Source organism: Ursus americanus, chromosome 19 (assembly GCF_024610735.1).
Source record: "Ursus americanus isolate L20-20 chromosome 19, mUrsAme1.1.p, whole genome shotgun sequence".
In the NCBI taxonomy this organism is placed as follows: Eukaryota; Metazoa; Chordata; class Mammalia; order Carnivora; family Ursidae; genus Ursus; species Ursus americanus.
In genome coordinates, this window is record NC_142145.1 from 17,659,639 (window position 1) to 17,673,325 (window position 13,687).

The 13,687-nt window shown below is 47.2% G+C and overlaps 1 pseudogene; it reads left to right on the plus strand.

The window, feature by feature from the left end:
* Positions 1-12,561: 12,561 nt before the first annotated feature.
* On the plus strand, positions 12,562-13,075 carry LOC123787558 (large ribosomal subunit protein eL29 pseudogene; annotated as a pseudogene).
* The last annotated feature ends 612 nt before the right edge of the window (positions 13,076-13,687 follow it).

Here is a 13,687-nt window from a genome sequence, read left to right on the forward strand (position 1 = left end):
TACCTGGGAGAGGAAGGGACATTTCTGAAAGGACATGATTTCTGTCCAACTCTTTGGTCTTGAAGACTCTACATTTTGGACAATCATTTTAAATAGTTCACAGATATTATAGATAAATAGACAAATACCAGGGTAAGAAAGTTTTCTCTTGCTTGGGCATGAAGAAACAAGAGGCAAAATTAATTTTTTCCACATTTTAGATTGTAAAAGGCACAATCGGAGAAATAGAACACATTCTGGAAAAGACAGAATCAGAACGAGTTTTCCACAAATTGCTGAGCTCCCCTGTGATGGGCCACACGCTGGGGTAAAGAGAAAAAAAAGCAAATGAACAAAGCAAATCCCTGCCTTGGAGGAATCTCACATTTAAGTGGGGAGGACGGAGGTCTCAGCAAAACCAGCTCCCTACGGAGGTGAGACAGTGTGCAGCCCGTGTTCAAAGTGGGAGTTCTGTGTGGGACATGGGCTCAGACCCAGCCCTGCCGCTTGGGCCATGTCTGAGCCTTGGTTTCTACATTTGTAAAATGGGAATAAAGGTGGGATTACTTCATCGGATCATGAGGACTAACTCAAGAAGCAGAGTGCGTAGTGTGATTCCTGCCATATGGCATGGGCTGCATACATAGTAGCTCCTGTTACAAGTATTGACATAGCCTTTGGGATTTATGGGAGCACAGGGCAAGGAGACCGTCACTCTGCTTGGTCACAGAGGTGGGGAGAGCATGGCAGGCAGCTCCCCAGGGACTGGTCTTAAAGGAGAGTAGGACGTTCTCAAGTAGCTGAGGGCATCTCTTCACGGGGCATGGAGGGATAGGGGCATGTACAATGGTGGGCATGTGGCGTGGCTGTCACATGGGGACTGACAGTGTTTGGGACAGCAGATGATCACAGGCCTTATAAACCATGCCGTGTGCTTGATCTTCTAGAGACTCAGGAAACTCTGGCAGACTTCAAGGAGGGCAGGCACATAACCTGCATTTCTTACAAAATCTTTAATAGCAGGGTGAACACGAATGGGAAGGAGGCCACAGGAAAGGGAATGAGACAATTTAAGTGGTCATTTCAGTGACCTACAAAGAAGGTGAGGACTGAATTCTGTTGGTGGCCCTGCAGGTGAAGAATATAGTAGTGACCCCGAAGATAACTCAGGGTGTTCATCACAGGGCTTGGGGGCCAACTGGGAATGAGAGGTGAGGGAAAGAAGAGGCTCAGGATGACTCCCCGGTTTCTGACTTGGGTAACACGGGTGAGGGTCCCGTTCACTAAATGGAAAACAGATTTGGAGACGAGGATGGGAAGATAGATGTGGATAATGCATTCCATTTTTATTTACTGAATTTGAGATGCTTATGGGACATTCAGGTGGAGATCTCTGCCTAAGAAGTCCAAAGAAACAGGGGTTTGGGAGGGACATCTGTCTGAAAGAGGGCGTATAGGTGGCAGCTGCAGTGTGAACTTAGATCAGATGGAAGAACACCAAGGGTTAGCCCATGAAGCAGATGGGGAAAAAATAGCCAAAGAGATGGGAGAAAACCACTAGAGCCTGGAATTTTAGCCTGAAAAAGACCAGGTTTCAAGAAGATTTTCCCAAAAGTGTCTTTTGGATGCCACACTGTGTTCCAAAAGATGTCCTTTCAGTTTGGTGGCCGTTGATGGCCCTAGAGTGGAGGTGTCAATGGGATGGAGCCTTGTGGCAGCGAGAGAACTATTTTGCATCTAAAAGCTGCAAAAGGCAACCACATCCAGCTCTGCTCAATAGAGTAATGCAGGGGCACAGAAAGAAAACTTAACATTTCAAAAGAAATCAGACAGGATTTCATTGAAACCTTCACTCTCGTCCAAGTTAAAATGGTCAGGCCTCTGAAATGTAGACAGAAGATAGTTCTATGAGCTCTAGCTTAACTCAGAGAGAGTATATTTCACAGGAATATTCACACAACTGCAGACTCTGTGAATAATCTCACCCTATAGCCATTTGCAGATAACTAGGAAGGATAATAAGTTGAATCTCATCTTGGAGGAAAGAGTGAACCTACCGAGATTTCACCACAGCAATGGCACCCCCACCCTTCACCACCCCTATGGTCAATGCAACAGTTAGTTTCCATATTTTTTTCATCAATCAATATTTATTAAAGGACTGGTACATGTGGGGCCCTATGCTAAGCATCGTGGATGCCATTATGGATGCATTACGAATATGCCTTGTGCCTGGCACGATATAATACTCAATAAATATTTGTTATGGCTGTTGTGTAAGATATCCAGCATGGCTCCAGGTTCCAAAAGTTTATAGCCTTGTTGGAGAGGGGAGAAATAGACAGGGACGACAGCTTGGGAGCTATCCAAGCTCTGCAGAAACATAGTTATATCATGAGCTTGGCACAAAGGAGGGGTTCTATCAATAGTGGTTGAATGAAGACACTGCATTGATGAAAGGTCATGTCCCTATCTTATGCTGGAGAATAGCAGAGAATTGGAGAAAGTGGCAGATGGGAGAAGCCTTTGCAAAAGAGCTGGGCCCTGATCTGAGTCTTATTTTATCCATTCGCTGTGTGGGTGCCCTTCAGATTGTGTGAGAGTTCTGTCTCAGGCGGCAGTCGCCTGTATGGATCAGCTATGAGATCTGTGTGGCTCCCCAGGCACAGACCATACCCAGATGGACACTTGCTGAAGCTTTTGCGAGCAACCATAATAACAATCATATTGCCGTGTTCTGCTCCATGCTGAAAAATGTCCACTGTCAGACACATTTCCTCCTCCTCCTCCTCCTTCTCCTCCTTCTCCTCCCCACCCCACCCCCGACCCCGAGTCTTAGATCGTTTGCTGGCATGGTTTTCCCGAATGGGTCACTTGTGTATTATTTGTAATAACAGACATTAAGGTTACCATAATTATCCTGTCACCTTTTGTCAGGGTTTAGGGCACAGGACGGTTCCCACTGAGGTCTCAACCACTGCTCCCGGCTGCCTGGCCAACTGGAAGGCCACTGGAGTAACTTCCCTGACCTCTAGCTGACCTGCAGGGATCAATGAACAATTAATTACTATCATCCCACTCTGGGAGAGATAGCGCACTGCCATTTCTCAATTACAACTGGACATGTCCCTTAGCTGACAGCTGCCTGTCCGCCAAGACTAGCCCCCTCCTGGTTCCAACCCCACCAACACCACACACACCCACACACACGCACAGAGGAACACACAGGGCCCAGATCAGACCACACCCATCCCCTCAAGTATACCTACCAACTCGTACCATCACACCAGTGCCCCAGACCATGCTCGCCACCCAGCCACCCACAGCACCCACACCTGCAATCCCATTGGAGTCTGATCCAGGTCACACCCACAGTCTGTGCCAATGGTATGTAATAGGTGGCCCCTACTCCAGTGTTGTCTAAGGCAAGGGGTGGCCCACTGCAAAGCCAGGACTCAGGAAGATTTTGTCTTCAGTCTACTTCCTGTGACATCTCTACCAACAAAACCTTTGGTATTTTCCACCATCAGCTCTTCCTCTGTCTTCAATGTGCCCTGTATTCTGCACGCTCTCTCCAGTCACCCCAACCACATAACCTAGACCTTTCCTAGCCCTTCCCCATAGAACAAAATCCTCTCCTTTCAAGGCTGCCTTCTCCCCACCCCTAGGAAGTGACTAAAGGCAAACGGATCCACTCAAACTGAGATGGTCATGGCTGCTGGTATCTTTAGGTACCACTCTTGTAGTTAACTAGGGCTTTTTATCTTAAGTTAAAAAGAGTAAATGTGGTGGCACCTTCAGGGGCTCTCGTTCAGCCTGGAGATGGGAGGGGGCTGTGTTTGGTTACAGAGGCTCTGAGAACACTCAGATCTCACTAGGTGTGTTTTTTCTACTTTATTTTCACAATAAACTATCTGCAATGGTTTATTTCTTTGGAAAGATCCACAGATGCCTTAACTAAGACATTTTTGATTATATGCAACAGAAACCCAGCTTAGAAAGGAGGCAGGACCTACAGCTTCACTTGATTTGGAAGCCTGAAGAATATCTAACTCAGGCTCTAGCAAGGGCTCCAAGTGTTTGAACAAAGTCAGAACGACCTGATCTCTGATTTTCTCAGCCCTGGCTCTCTTCCCAGCCTGGACTTTTCCATAAGGGCTCCGGCAACCTCCCCAGGCTTACATTACCCGCACAGTTAGCAATCTCTGCCCACAACTTAGCCGCTAGTTCTCAGAAAGAGAAGTTCCAGTGAAAGCCCCAGGACTGTCTCTTGGTCTAACTTGAATCAGTCCCCATCCTTGAACCCATCACTAGCCCTAAGCTTAGCTTAGGGAGGCCAGTGACTGTGTAGAGGAACTGGCAAAAACAAAGAAGCAAACAAACAAACAAAACAAAAACAAAAAAACTCATCTTAAGAAAGTATGTTACATCCTGATGAGAATACCTGGCACATAGGAGTGCTCTCAACTCTTACGGTTAGTAAAGGGACACAGAAAAGAGCAGTATTGGGATAAACATTTCCAGGCCCTTTCCCCACCCTGTCATGTGCTTCTCCAGCCAGAGGAGGAAAGGCTGATTTGCTCGGTGAGATCAAAGAGAACCAGGCAGGGGGCACCTGGGTGGCGCAGTCGGTGAAGTGTCCGACTTTTGATTTTGGCTCAGATCGTGATCTTAGAGTCCGGAGATCAAGCCCCACATTGGGTGCCCCACATTGGGCTCCCCACTCAGTGGAGAGTCTGCTTGAAGAGTCTCTTTCTCTCTCCCTCCACCCCTTCCCCTGCTCTCTCTCTTTCTGTCTTTCTAAAATAAATAAATAGATCTTTAAAACAAGAGAGAGAGAAGGAGAAACAGGCAGATGCACTGAGCCATGCCTGATGGGATCCAGGTCCCTGAGTGGAACATGGATGTGTCTTGCTAGTTCTCACCTAGACCTGCTGGCTTCATCTGATGCTTGCTGCCCTCCTCCCCTTCCTGCCCCCATCCTCCCTTGAGGGAGGATCCCTCTCTTTCGGGTGCCTGTGGCTGAGTGTAAGTGTTCAGACCAGGGAGCCAAGGGGAAAATCCTGCAGGGAGCCCTGTGCTTCTGGTAATATAATCGATTCTTAGATCCTAGTTACCTCCTTAATGAATTAGAACCAAGACTTCCTCTTTCAATCGTAATAGCAATTTCCCTTCTTTTTCTTCTCCTTCATCATCATCATCCTCATACGGGCCCTCTCCCCACACCAGAAGCAGCAGGGGGCAGCAGTAACTGTGGTCTCTCACTTTCCCTCCCGAGGAGAGAAGCCGGGCCCTGAAAGTCTCTTTACCGGGAACTGAGACTCATCCTCGGCAGAAAACACAAAAATAATTGGAAAGCCCTGTCTCCATCCTGCAGAAGCAGACCAGTCCCTTGGGCTTGGGCACTAAATCATACCACAAGCCCGTATATCTGCCCCAGCCAGAAAGAAAGCAATTGAAACCCAGTATTTAAAGGCGGTCTCAGATTTATTCCCCTTCTCGACAGCCTACAAAATGTTGGAGAATAGACCCTGCCTTTCTCTGGACGATAAAACAGGGTCTGCTGTCCAGGAATTGGCCCTGAGAAAGTTCATTGCTCATCCTCACGTGACCTTTCTAAGAAACAAAACTGCAGGCCCAAACTCCTGGTTTTAACAGTCTTCTCTTTCGCCCCATTTGCGAAGCAAGTATTCTTGCCAGCATCCTGAGATCCTTCACTTTCTGTGCATTTTAATGGAGATAAACCTTACCGGCTAGCTGTGTTTAAACAATGCCCCGTCTTCTTTCCTGGACCCTAACTTAACATGGTCCCAGAAAGGATTTCTAAGGGCAAATATTTTGGCTTGTTTCCACTCCGAAAGCTTCCCTGTTGTTTGGACGTTGATGAACTAAAATCCAAAGTCCCCAGCCAATTTCTTCACTCCCCAACCTGACTTTGGAGGGTTGCTGGCTCCGTGTCAAGCTGATTACCTATGACAGGCAATTAGTCATCACGCCTTGTTTATGGGCGGGTAAACCCGTCCGCCCTGCAGGGCCAGACACAGGTCTGCCCCTTCGTTTCCCCACTGGCCATCTCCTCTGTCATTCGGGTCTCAGCCTAGAGGTCCCCTATTGCTGGCACATTCTTTGACACCTTATCCTGCTCCAGTGTTCTCCGGTGGGGCCCACATTAAGTCTCCTAGGGCCGCATGGCTGGGTGGCTGAAACAATAGGAATTTACTGTCTCGAAGTTCTGGAGGCCAGAAGTCTGAAATCTAGGTGGGTGTTGGCAGGGAAGAGTCCTTCTACGATCTGTTCCCAGCCTCTCCCCTTGGCTTGTAGATGGCTGTCTTCTTTTTTTGTGTTCACATTGTCTTCTCTCTATGTCTCTGTGTCCAAATGTTCCCTCTTATAAAGTCATATTAGATTAGGCCCCACCCTAATGACCACTTGAACTTGATTACCTCTGAAAAGAATTTTTCTCCTAATAAGGTCACATTTCTGAGGCATATGAATTGGAAGGTGACCCAATTCAACCCTTAACAGGGCCCTATCACTTTGCACCTATCATAAGATACTAACTGGCCATTCCTCTTCCACCCCCCTCACTGAGGGCAGGGACAGTGCCTGATTCTCCCCTCCATTCCCAGTGCCTATCCTAGGGCAGTTTGGGTTCATGACTTCCCATGCCTCCCTACTCCTCCTTTTCTTCCTCTCGTCATTCCGCTTGCTACTGCCAATGCAGGCCCTGGTGGCCACAGGGATTCCTGAACTGGCCAGAGCTGGAGTGGGGTGGAGGGGTGCTCCGAGCCCACCTGCTGGTGGCGGCACTGCTTTAATGACCCAGACACATCCTCCCCATCCGCTTCACCCTCTGGGGAGCTGCCACCACTGGGAATGCACGTCCCTCCTTGGCAGAGCGCACATCAAACTAATTCTCCGGCTCCATTTCTGCATCTAACCAGCGGTTCCAGGAACGCAGCCATGCACTCTAATGGGCCCCTGTCATTAGAGGCTTGGCAAACGCTCACACTCTGGGGCTCCCCAAAGCCCAGGAGAGCTGGCCAAGGGCTGAGAGGCACCAAGGCCATTTTCAAAAGCAAAGGGCAGCAGGCTCATAGTCGGACATTTTTTTAAACCTGCATTTATTTAGTAAATAATGTATGTTAATGCAACATATGCTATATTATGCAATAATTAGGGAAATAACCTGATCCCACTATCCCAGATTTCACTTGTCTTCCGCAGCGGCTCAGCAGGAATCCCACAGCCTCCTCCAGCAGAACCTTCTCCTTGGGTCCGTGAAAGGGTTGCAAATGTTGGAGGCCAGCCCCCCTGATCCCACAACCCTATCACTTGCTGAGCTGCCTGCCTTCCTCCCCATACCCCCCTTCTCACACCAAACCACCCACACCCTGCCATCTTCCAGAGATGCCCCTCAGAGCTGCAAGACCTCCCTGATCTTAGCAGCCTGTAGTCATCTCCAGACTTGTAAAATCACCTCATTCCAGGGTCATTCTGGCCCTAATTGACCTATAAGAGGCTACTGCAATTCAGCTGTTTCCCAGGCCTGTCTGCAAAGCAGATCACAGACTCACAGAGGCCCCTCTCTACCCTCTCTCTCCAGGGCACGAGGACGGTGCTAGGCACGGAGTCAGAATTACTCCAACTTCAGTTGACGAGAACCTTACTGTCAGATCAGGTGCGTGTTTGCTGGGGCTGGGGTGTATGTGGTAGGGGCGGAGGCGACTGACTGCAAAGGGGTGTGAGGGAACTTTCTGATGTGATAGAAATGTTCTAGTCCTGGAAAGGCTGAAGAGGCAAAGTGGGTGGTGACCAAGGCAGATCCCCCACACCTCGGTGGAATTCCCACAAACATCAGAGCCACAGACACTTCCTAGGAGACTGACCAGCCAAACTTAAGGACTGATTAGCCCTCATTTGAAACAACAGTGGAAAGGCATTTCTTAAATTATGGCCTGCTGAGCATAGTGTTTGGGGAGACATTAATATGCATTCCGTGAAGGAGAATTCGAAGTCAAATGAGTAAGAAATGGTGAGTGACATTTGAACAATTCTACTTACTAGAGTGCTCTTCGAAGTTTTCATGGTGTCAAGTGAATTATGAGTTTCCAAAATGTAGTTTGCCATGTTTCTTTTGACCGTGGAAGGTTGTTGTCGGTAGTGGTGGTGTTATGTATGTGTCGTGGGGGTCAAGGAGAGGGTAGGTAGTGGTTTTTGCCAAATGCTTGAGGAAAACCACAGAACAAGGTTTCAAACAAATACTGCTACACTGGGTAAAAGATAGGCTGAAAATTCAGATAAATATGGTAGCCAGCCTCCACAATGGTATTAATCATTTTCTGTTGTTTCTGCCCACATACACTGACTTGTATAACCAATAGGAGTTTGCAGAAATGATCGAGTGTGACCACTGAGGCTAGGTCCTAAAAGACATCATAGCTTCGGCTTTGTTTTCTCTTGGGTCATTGACTCTGAGGAAAGCTAGCTGGCATGTCATGGGGAACCTGAGCCACCCTATGGGGGAAGTCCAAGTGGTGAAGAACTGAGGTGCACCGTCCACAGCTGGTACCGACCCCCCAGTCATGAGAATGCGCCATTTTGGAAGCAGATCCTCCAGCCTCAGTCAAGGCTTCAGATGATGGTAATCCCAGGTGTCACCTGACCTCATGAGAGACCATAAGCTGAAAGTACCCTTCTAGGCCATGTTAGAACTCCTGACCCAGAGGAGCTGTGTGAGATAATAAATGTTAATTATTGCCTTAAGCCGTCAGGTTTGAGGGTGATTTGTTATGCAACAATAGATAACAAATAGAGTTAAGCAGGATTTCCATGGTGTTTTAATGTAATGAGCCTTTGGGAACTCCTTTACAGCTTTCGAAATGAAGAGGAATGGCATTCTGGCTGTTAGGCGTCCCTCCCAATTACTGGGACAAAAGTCTGGAAGATCGAGAATCACCCCTTTCCCAACCCTTCAAGCTCTGTCTTGTCATTCAGCAAAACGAACAACAAAAACTTTTACTTGGGGATGTTTTCCTCAACTAACTGGAAGACCAGTGGTGACAGATTCTGATCTATGCCTTCTATAATTTCCTTTTCACGCACTGGTGCTAGAGGTACACCTCGTCCTTTACCTAATGTAAAGAGTTAGCTTGTGTTACGTTAATTTAGCTTTATAATGAGAACAGCATGGTATGACCTGCAACAGCCACCTGTCTGTCTTGGACTGTTAACCTCTGGCTGCAAGGACAAGGAGATCACCTGGGCAGAAGCTCTGGTTTTACCTACGGGTTGTGCTTATGGAGAAAGTAACTGCAATGCCCAGAGCATCTTCTGGCCCAGCCATCAGCTTTCAGCCCATTCCCAGAGAGTCAACGAAATGACTGTCAAAATCCCACAAAGAAGGAAATCTTATCATCTTGGCAAGAAATCACATTACATTAATAGTTTAATGTTTGCTTTGCTGCTATATGTTTTTGCTCTATCCTGAGGAAAATTTTGAGTTACCGCCTCAAAGAGAAGGATATATGGTATAAAACAAGATATTTAAAGATTCAACACTAAATAATATTAATAACATGGTGATGTTTGGTCTGAATTTTCTTGGGGGAAAAAAAATCATGACTAGATAAATGTGATCATGAACCGCCAAGAGAAATAGGGGAGGCTGCATTTCCCTGAGCCTTGGAACAAGGCTAATACAATATTCTTTTTACAGAGCCCCTTTCTTGGAAGAAGAGCTCATAAAACTTTATCATACATATATTTGCTCTGCTAATGTAATCATTTAATCTCCCTCCTGCTTTTGTGAAGGCATCTTTACTACCATGCAGCAAGAACCCCAGACTAATTGTGTTTACAGAGGATGTCAAACCATCGTCTGGAAATGCCTGATTTTCTGAGGGAATTCAACAGTGAAAAACACCCCGTGATTTTTCTCTTTATCAAAAAACATTCTCAGGGTTTAATAAAATCGTAACCAGTGTCCCTATGAAGCAACGAGCGTGTTGTGTTGGTCAACCTTATCTGTAGCCCTCCTCATTCATTCTCTTGGTCACACAGCCTGCCGTGGGAGAGTAAATACTGCCCCAGACTTTACCTTTTCACCTCTTCCTAATCTTCCTTCAGTGGCTCCTAGCAACTGTCCCGCCCCCGAGAACCCAGGTAAAAAGTGGAGGGGTGTGAACTCAGACAAAGCAGTCAGTGTTTTGACCAATATCAACCGAAAAGAGGGAAGCTGGGAAGCCTCATTCTGGGATCTTCCTCAAAGAAGTAAAGCGGACTCTCGAGGGTACTGGACACACCCTACCAGGGACAACACAACATCAAGGAAAATGTGACCCCCCCCCCACGTGCCCTTGGTTCTTCCATTTTGCGCAAAGAAATGAGAAACCAAGCACCCAGGTCTTCAGGCAGAGTGCTGGGCTTGTAAAGGGGGAAGAGGCACACAGGCAAGACATCTTGCAGGTGTGGGGCATGGACTTCTGGCACTGTCTGGGCATTCACATGCAGAGACCAGCTTTGGGGCGCACCCTCCTGATCCCAGTTGATGCCTCTCAGTCGGTATTGAGACTTTATCATTTTAACAGTTAATGAAAAGAGAGAAAAAAATACAATTAGTAGCAGTTTAGAGGCCAAGAGAGCATTTCCAAAGCCAATGCTCAAATGTCTCCAGTGATTATTGTCTAGTTCTCTCTTCCGATAGAACTGGTTATAGCCCTGGATCTGATTGGAATTCCATATCCACGTCCTTCCCCCTCTCCTACTGATGGAATCCCAAAGGGCTCAGTGTGTGGTTACTTGAAGGAATGGATGGATGAATGAATGAATAAACAATTTTTCACATGCGTTATATCATTCCATCCTCTGAACAAGCTGGTGAGATATGAAAGTCAGAGATTTCTCTTCTTTTTAACAGATGTGCAAACTGAGGTGCAGAGGGACCTAATGATGTTCCAAAGCTACATGGAAAATGAGTAACACCGATTTAGAACTCACGATGCTCTTTCTACCCTCGAAGGGAAGATGCGAAGCAAGGTAAGTGACTGATGCACACGATGTCTTTATTGTGTATGGTTTAATGTTAGCAAGTAGTTCACCCTACTCCGTCAGCTTGGGTGGCCTCCTCCCCCGCCCACTCTGCTGCTCCAACACATTCCCATTGCTCCGGGGTTTCACAGCCCAACAGAACTACTGTTTCTTCCACGGCACTTTCCTGAGGCCCACCAGTAGAAGTGAACCTCTCCCCCTGCCCCGGGATGCCTCCCCTAATGCTGTGTATGCTTTCGCTCTCCTGCCTCATCTCCTCAGCTGGACTGTCAGCTCCTTTCCTGGGTCCTCTGCCGTATTCATGGTCCCAGCCTTGTCTCTGTGGCCATTCCCACCACCACTCAGAAAAGCCTAGCTGGAGGAGATACTTGTATCAATTATTTTGGAGCAAAAACAAGACCACCACAAGGGATGCTCCTCTTCCTATGATAAATGGAGGAATCAGGAGTCAGGTGATGGGGGACAATGGTTGGAGGGTATGTAATGCACTTTGGGTCTTAACTATTTCTGGACGCTGTGTTGTTACTTCTTTGGCTGGCTCCTTCCTCCCTCATCCCTCCAGGCACAGGGTAACTATATAGCAATGGGATTGATTTTTTTTTCATTCATTTAAATGAAAAGACTTTCCTTCAAAGTACTTTCTTATTCTAATGACATCCTCATTATTCAAAATGTATTGATATCTCTTCTGGCATTTCTTTCCTTGATGCAGAATATTCTTTTGTGTAATTCTCAATGGTGGCAGTTTTTCATCCCTTAGGCTCTTTGGCCAGATAATAATAACAAAGTAAATGTATGGAGCATTTTACAGGTTTGGAGAACTATGACATCCTTGATGTTGGTAGTCAGAATTAAGATTTACAACTAAAGGATAGTAAATATTGTTTGGGTGGAAAATTTGACATGGTAACAAAGGAAAGAGACAAGTTTTCTTGGGTAGTTCCAGGATGGCCCAAAAGCAAGTCTAAGCACCAAGTTCTAGACCAGCTTTGAGCAATGGTGGTCTCACTGATCTACTGTTTTGAAGGGCGGAATGGATTTGGATGGATTCATTCCAACATGCTAGTTATTAAAAATCACAGCCATTGTATTAGGGGCTGTTGACAAACAGTCACAAAGTACCTGTGAAGTGTTAGGTACTGGAGTCATAAAAACAGGTACAGGGCTCCAATGTCTGGATTTGCAATCTAACTGGGGGCAAATGCAGTATGGTAACAGGTGCAGGAATAGAGGTGTCTAGGGCCAAATGGCACAAAGGAAGGTGTTGTCACATTTTAGGGAGTTAATGGGGCAGTGGGGACTGATGACCAGGCATAGGGTATCAGGAAAGACTTCACAGAATGAGCACCAACCGTCACAACCAGCCCTAGGGTAAGTATCAGTATTCCCACTGTGCAGGTCAGAGAAGTTATGAGGGGGAACAAGGTCACACAGCTAAGAGTGAGAACCAAAGATATTTTCTCTCTGCTTGGCTCATTGGTAGATGTCCACATAATTCTACTCAAGTACTAAATACCAGGGTTTGGGGGAGCTGTGGGCTTCAGTGTAGACATGGCCAAGTCCAAGAACCACAGCATGCATGACCATTCCACGAAAATGGCATAGAAACGGTATCAAGAAACCCTGGTCACAAAGATACAAATCTCTTAAGGGGCGTAGACCCCAAGTTCCCGAGGAACTTGTGCTTTGCCAAGAAGCACAACAAGAAGGGCCTGAAGAAGATGCAAGCCCACAACACCAAGACCATGAGTGCCCATGCCAAGGCTGTCCGAGCCCTCATCAAGCCCAAGGAGGTCAAGCCCCGGATCTCAAAGGGTGGCAGCCACAAGCTCGACTTGCCTACATCGCTCACCACAAACTTGGGAAACGTGCTCATGCCCACATTGCCAAGCGTCTCGGGCTCTGCCGGCCAAAGTCCAAGGCCAAGGCTCAACCCAAGGCCCAGGAGGCAGCTGTGGCTCAGGCTCCAAAAGGTGCCCAGGCCCCCAGGAAGTTTCCAAGTATAGAGTCTCTGTCTGCCAATGTGAGGATGCAAGGACTGGTATGACCCCTAGGCTTCTGGCTCTCTGGGGCTGGTGTCCTCCTGTGTATTTGTACAAATAAACCTGTGGCAGGATCTGTCAAAAAACAACAACAACAGGGGCGCCTGGGTGGCACAGCGGTTAAGCGTCTGCCTTCGGCTCAGGGCGTGATCCCGGCGTTGTGGGATCGAGCCCCACATCGGGCTCCTCCGCTGGAAGCCTGCTTCTTCCTCTCCCACTCCCCCTGCTTGTGTTCCCTCTCTCGCTGGCTGTCTCTATCTCTGTCAAATAAATAAAAAATAAAAATAAAATCTTTAAAAAACAAAACAAAACAAAAAACAAAACAACAACAACAACAACAACAGCAAAATACCGGGGTTTGGATCTGGGTCTGTCTGAAACCCAACACAATGCCTTTCCCACCACAGAATGCTGCCTTCCTTTTTCTTGAATGATCGGTTTTGGGTTTTGTTTTGTTTTGTTTTGTTTTAACTTTTTAGGAATGCTTTAACTAAAACAAAGCACCCTAGAACAGTCCCTGGCACAGCAAGGGACTCGGCAGGGACTCTCCCTGTTAGTCGCCGTGAGGCCTTGGGAAGCACCTCACTTTCTAGGTTCCTGTCTCCTCATAGGGGAAC